Genomic DNA, 6,343 nt, shown 5'->3' with positions numbered 1-6,343 from the left:
TCAACTGAGGAATTCATTCTAATATGAGGTGTACTGTCTTTGTGGTGATGGAAAGTGTCTTTGAATTGTGTCATTTCTGTTTCTGTAGCATTCCCAGCGGAGTGACAGAGTCTAGGAACTACCTGAACTTCTCCATGTCATATCTTGTATCCTTCTACACATGGAATGTAACTGACACAGAAGATGGTCTCCTGGGTCTTCTATGTGGATAACTTAGTGGAATAAACTCTGGGTAGAGTCAGGAAACACCCTTGCTGGTCTCTCTGCACTTACTCCCCAGGCTTTGCTTAAATACTATATCCAGGTTTTCCCTTTTGCTGTCTCATGAAACAATATTTAGCAATGTTCTTGATTATACAAACTTCATGTCATTTTACAATCATATCTTAAATATCAGAATGTTACCCTTTGTGTTTTCTTTGACAGAACATGGTCTCCAAGAGATTAAACTCATTCCCTTGTAGGGATTGCTTTGTAATGTTTGTAGACAGATTTTTGATGTTTTCACATCATGTGCAGGTCAAGAATATTGTCCCAGTAATCATGTGTGACTGAGAGACATCTAGGCAGCCATATGGTGGAGTTCTTTGTAGCAGGTTTTGTCTCTACTTGAGAAATCCAATATGTCCCCATAGAAATCATCCCTATGAACCTTGCATGAGCCCAGCAAGATCACATATAACAATGACTGGACCCATCATTCATATAACTTTTAATCATTCTGTTGATGGTTCCCCGGAATTCACCAATAAGGAAACCACTCTTGACTTTCTATATTGAGACTGAGGTTTATATTTGAACAAGATTTTTCATGATGTTGTAGACACTTTACCATGCACAGACTAGAGCAGGTAGACACTATGTCTTGGAGGATGAGGGAATTCTGTCCAGCATTAACTGGTTCAGTGTACACTTCCTGAGTATCATGACATCTGCTGGCAAAGGCCCAGAGGATAAGGAGGGATAATGATGAAATTTGAGAACAAATTCCAGGAATAAAATAACTTTACTGGCAGGAAATCAGACATCCCAATCAACTCTCAACCCCAGAGTTGTGTGTGAAAGGATCTAGTCAGATGGGAAAGAAAATGGGTTTTCTTGCCCTTGGTTCTTGTTTATAAAACTTTCTGGCTTTATGTGAGTGAATAAAAATAAATAAAAAAACAATTTGCACCGGAGAATCCCACTATCAACTATGTTGTTTTCTTTTTTTCTAATTATTCTTTTAATAGAAATCATCAGTTTGTGGCCATGGTACCAATGGGCAGTATCAATTCTGTTATTGACAATAAGCCATTGTACAGTCAAGGTGCATGTGCATTCTCCTTATTTAAAATAGAAACAAAAACATGAAAAAGCAAGCATAGACATAAATAATTGTATTCAGATATGTCAAAGTTATAACAGAGCCAAGAATCAAGAGAAGTTTTAAGTGGGCTTTGATGCCTCTAACAACAGAAAACTGCATGTGAGTGTGTATGTGTGTGTAGGGGCTCTGTGCACTGGACACTGATGTCCATTCAGCATCAATCATTATAAGTGCAGAATTGAGAAAAACACAATCCAGCTTCAGGAAACAGGGCAGTGAGCATGCAGGGCTCCTGATAACAGGCACTGGTGTCTTACATTCCCAGTATGGAATCCCACAGCTCTGTCCTAAATGTTACCTGAACAGGATGATAAAGGAAACCAATTGGAGGAGTATTCCTCCTTCTCCACATCCTCTCCAGGATAGACTGTCATTGGTGTTATTGAGTTTAGCCATTCTGACAGGAGTAATATGGTATCTCAGAGTGGTTTTGACTTGCATTTCCCTGATGACTAAGGATGTTGAGCACTTTGTCAAGTGTCTTTCAGCATTTTAGATTCTTCTGTTGAGAATTCTCTATTTAATTCTGCACTCCAATTTTTAATTGCATTGTTTGGTGTTTTGTTGGTTCGTTTCTTGAGTTCATTCTATATTTTGGTGATCAGCCCTGTGTCAGATGTTGGGTTGCCATTGCAGGTGGGGGTGCAAACTTGTACAACCACTTTGGAAATCAGTTTTAGGGTTTCGCAGAAAAATAGGAATCAGTCTAACCTCAAGATACAACAATTCCTCTCTTGGACATGTACCCAAAGAACACACATTCATACAATAAGGACATATGTTCAAATATGTTCATAACAGCATTATTTGTAATAGCTAGAACCTGGAAGCAACCTAGATGCCCCTCTACTGTAGGATGGATAGAGAAAATGTGGTACATTCACACAATGGAGTACTAGTCAGCAGAAAAAAAAAACAATAGAATCTTGAAATTTGCAGGCAAATGGATGGAAATAGAAGAAACCATCCTGAGTGAGGTAACCCAGTCACAAAAAGATAAGCATGGTATGTAGTCACTCATATATGATTTTAGACATAGAGCAAAGGATTGCCAGTCTACAATCTGCACTGCCAGAGGAGCTTGGAAACAACGGGGACCCCAAAGTAAGATTGCATAGTTCCTTCAAGAAGAGGAGGGGGGCAAGACCCCCTGAGAGAAGTGGGAGCACATGGGGGGAGGAAGAAGGTGGGAGGGAAGAAGGTGAGTGGGAGGAGAACAAGAGGAGTGAGACAGGGGGAATAGAGGAGGGCAAGAAAGGAGATGCCTTGATAGAGGGAGACAGTACAGGCATGGAGATCTGACTCGGGGGAAAATTTAGGGGATCTACTGGGATGATCCCAATAAGAAACCAGGCAGTGGTGGAGAGGATGCCACTGATGCCCTTCCTCTATAATGAGATTGATGTCTACCTTGGTTACCACTCTTAGAGCATTCATCCAGTAGCTGTTCCAAGCACAGACAGGCACCCACAGCTAAGCACTAAACCATACTCCAGTAATCCAATTGTGGAGAGGGAGGAGGGATGAACAAAGGAGCCAAGACGGTGATTCAGAAACTGGCAAATACATTTGGCCTGACCTATTGAGAGCATGGAGACCCTAGTCATAAAGCTGGGGAAACAGCATTGGATCAAACCAGGCCCTCTGAATGTGGGTGCCAGCTAGGAGGCCAAGGCAGTCTATGGGACCTCTAACAGTGGAGCCAGTGTTTATCTGTAGAGCACAAATGGATTTTGAGAGCCAATTCCCTTTGGACAGATCCTATTGCAGCCCAGATACAAAGAGGGCCTAGGACCTCCCCCAAATGATATGATGGCCTTTGAAGGTCCCCTGTGGAGGTTGTCACTATCCCTGGGGAGGAGTTGGGGGATGGTTTGGGGGGAGTTGTTGGGGAACATGGAATAATAGAAGGGTGAGGGAATGGGGGATGGATATGTAAATATGTAATTAAAGAACTTAAGTGAAAAATAAGAAGGAAGCCAATTGGGTTTAAACTAGGGTTTAAAACAGGTGAAACAGAATCAGTATACTACAGTACAGGACTGAACAAAGCTGCTACACTGTTCAGGGTCCAGCAGATACTCCATCTGTTCTGCCTTGTTCCTACTCTCTCTCTCTCTCTCTCTCTCTCTCTCTCTCTCTCTCTCTCTGTTCTATGCATGACACTTCCACCAATACTACTAGTTTTACTTATTTCACAAATAAAACCAAATGTCAAGTTTGCATATACAGGACAAGATCAATCTGTTATTCATATAAATTATTCCTCAGCCCAACAGATTGAATGACATACAGCATAAAGCAAAAGCGCATCACCTTTCTCCAGTTAACATTAACTCTGGTTCTGCCTTGACAACTGTTACCATTCCTATAATGGAAACGGCCTACCTAACCCAAATTAATGGTGTTATCAAGGAATATTGCTTATTATAAGAAAGAGATGAATACTTGCACATAGGGTGGGTCTTCCTAACTCAATTAACCTACTGTAGAACTACTGTCACAGGAACATCCAGGGACAAAGCTAGTGTAAATACTCCACTAAAGGCATGCCCAAGACTCATTTCCCAGGTGACTCTAGGTCCTGGAAATTTAGCAATCTATATAAACACGGGCAACAAAGTTCAGAAATTGCTTTTTATTGTTGAACAAAGTGATGTGGGAAATACAAGAATGATCCAAGTGTAAAAATGCATATGATAAAATTCAAATAGCTCAGGTCTGAGCCCAGTATGTACCCTGGGAAGAGGAAGGGAGAGTTTAGATTTCTTAGGATTCTGGGGTACAGGAGGTTGATTCTGCCTTTCTCTTGGTTCCTCCTGAATCTCAAACACTATCCTAGTAAGGAAATCCCATGGATAAACTGCTAACAATCACACAAATAAAGGTCTATGCTTTCCTGATTGGCAAATGTAATCACTTTTATTTCTGGTAGATCACTCACTCTGCATTGTTTTACTTATGCAATAAAAATACTGAGTGACTTTACAAAAGAGTGAGAATATTGATCAAAATGATTAAATATTGAAACAGCTCAGGACCTGGGTGACTTCAGAGGCAAAACCGTTTTGAACTTAGGCCTAAAACGCGTCTGTATTTCTCAAAACAGATTTTTAGTGACAAATCTGCTTAGAGATATGAAAACGGACCAACTCTAGGAAGTCTGAACCTCAGAGATCTGCAATGGGAATAAATTCAGAATTACAGCAGAGACATGGGTCATGAAGACAGTCTTGGTGATGTCATGGAGGACAATGACAAATGAGCTGATGGAAACTGAAATATTATCTCGTATCTCTGATGACTCTGCACATATACTGAGAAAATTTCTGAACAATGACATTTAGAAAACTCCATAGATTCCTACCTGATTATCATCAGTGCAGGAGGATGGAAATTATAAGACAGGGAAGAGTAGTGCAGTTTAGCAACTGGCGAGAAATTGTTTCAAATTTCAACCAGGTTTCACATGTACATGCAAGAATAAAAAATAAATTTCTTTTCTCTACCCAAATGTTATAATATAATATCCATAGATACATAACTGATTGGGGTGACTCTAGTATGTTTTATTTAAATTTTCTTCATTGAGAAAAATATTTCTAGACAATATTTTTCCCCTCTGTCACATACTCCCAGATTTCTCCCCTCCCTATCAATACAACTCTAAAGCCTTCATTTCTCTGACTCCTTAAACAAATGAGCAAAGAACAAGAAACTATCATCAATCTATGTATCTCATAAACACACACACACACACTCAAGGATACAAAATAAGAAACCTAAATATTCACACATACAAAAATATCAATGAAACAAAAAATCCTAAATAAAGTTATATAAGACAAAAGCTGTCCAAATTGTCATTGTTCAAGTTTTCTTTTTGCTAATTCCTGATCATGGGGTGTAATTAATATAGCCAGTGAAGTGTGATTAATATACCAGTCAGAATAATTGAATTGGGCCATTTTTTCTCCTTGGCTAGTGGTTATAAATTGCAGATAGTTTCTTGGTTAATAGTGGGAGCTCTTGTCTACTTGAAACATTCAGCCCTGAGAACCCTTCTGGCTTGAACTTGTGCAAGCCTTGTTCTTGCCACCACAGTCTCTGTGAGTTCATGTGTGCATCAGTCCCGCTGTGAGTGCAGGAAACTGTTTCCTTGGAGTCATTTATCACTTCTCACTCTTACGGTCTTTCCACCTCCTTCCCTGAATTGTTTGCACAATCCAGAGGTTAAGGTTTGATGAAGACTACCCATTTATAGCACGTGCCCAAATATATATCACTCTCTACATAGTGTCCCTTTCTGTCTAAGTCAGTTTCCACTTACAGAAAAAGAGAATGTTCTCTGCTGATGGCTGACTTAGGCACTGACTTATGTGTCTATGTGGGCACACGATTAAGAATAATTTTATTGATATGTTCCTTTATGAGAAAATAGCATTTGGTTTCACCTGGGGCCATGGTGTATCTAGACCCAGTTTCTTCGCCTTCTTGGCAGTGTCCAACATGGGTTTTATCTCATGGACAGAACATGAAATCCAAACAGAGAATGATCGATTATATCCACAACAATTGCAACAACATTTCTCATGGGATGGTCACCATTATAACTCACAGCATTTGTATCTAGTTTGGTTATTGCCCTTCTCCTTCTCATGGAAAAATATCTTCAATAGCTATGAATGGCAGTCAGTAGAAGAGAAAATATCTAGTTAAATACCAGATCAACTTCCCAGTGTCCGCTGTGATACACAAGTGTTGTCCTCAGAATTATGGCCTTATCACCAGTTTTTGGAGAGAACCAAGAGCCTTGGCAATAGACTGAGATATCTCAGAGGTTCCTTAGCAATCCTTTCACCAAAATCTCAGTTTGTGAGTGCTTACCCAGGAAAGCCCATCTCACCAGTATGGAGTTATTCACTGAAGGAGAAATTACAGTAATTTAGAAATTCCTGCTGTGGGAATTTGAGA

Source organism: Cricetulus griseus, chromosome 5, assembly GCF_003668045.3.
Source record: "Cricetulus griseus strain 17A/GY chromosome 5, alternate assembly CriGri-PICRH-1.0, whole genome shotgun sequence".
Taxonomy (NCBI): Eukaryota; Metazoa; Chordata; class Mammalia; order Rodentia; family Cricetidae; genus Cricetulus; species Cricetulus griseus.
This window is presented reverse-complemented; position numbering follows the sequence as displayed.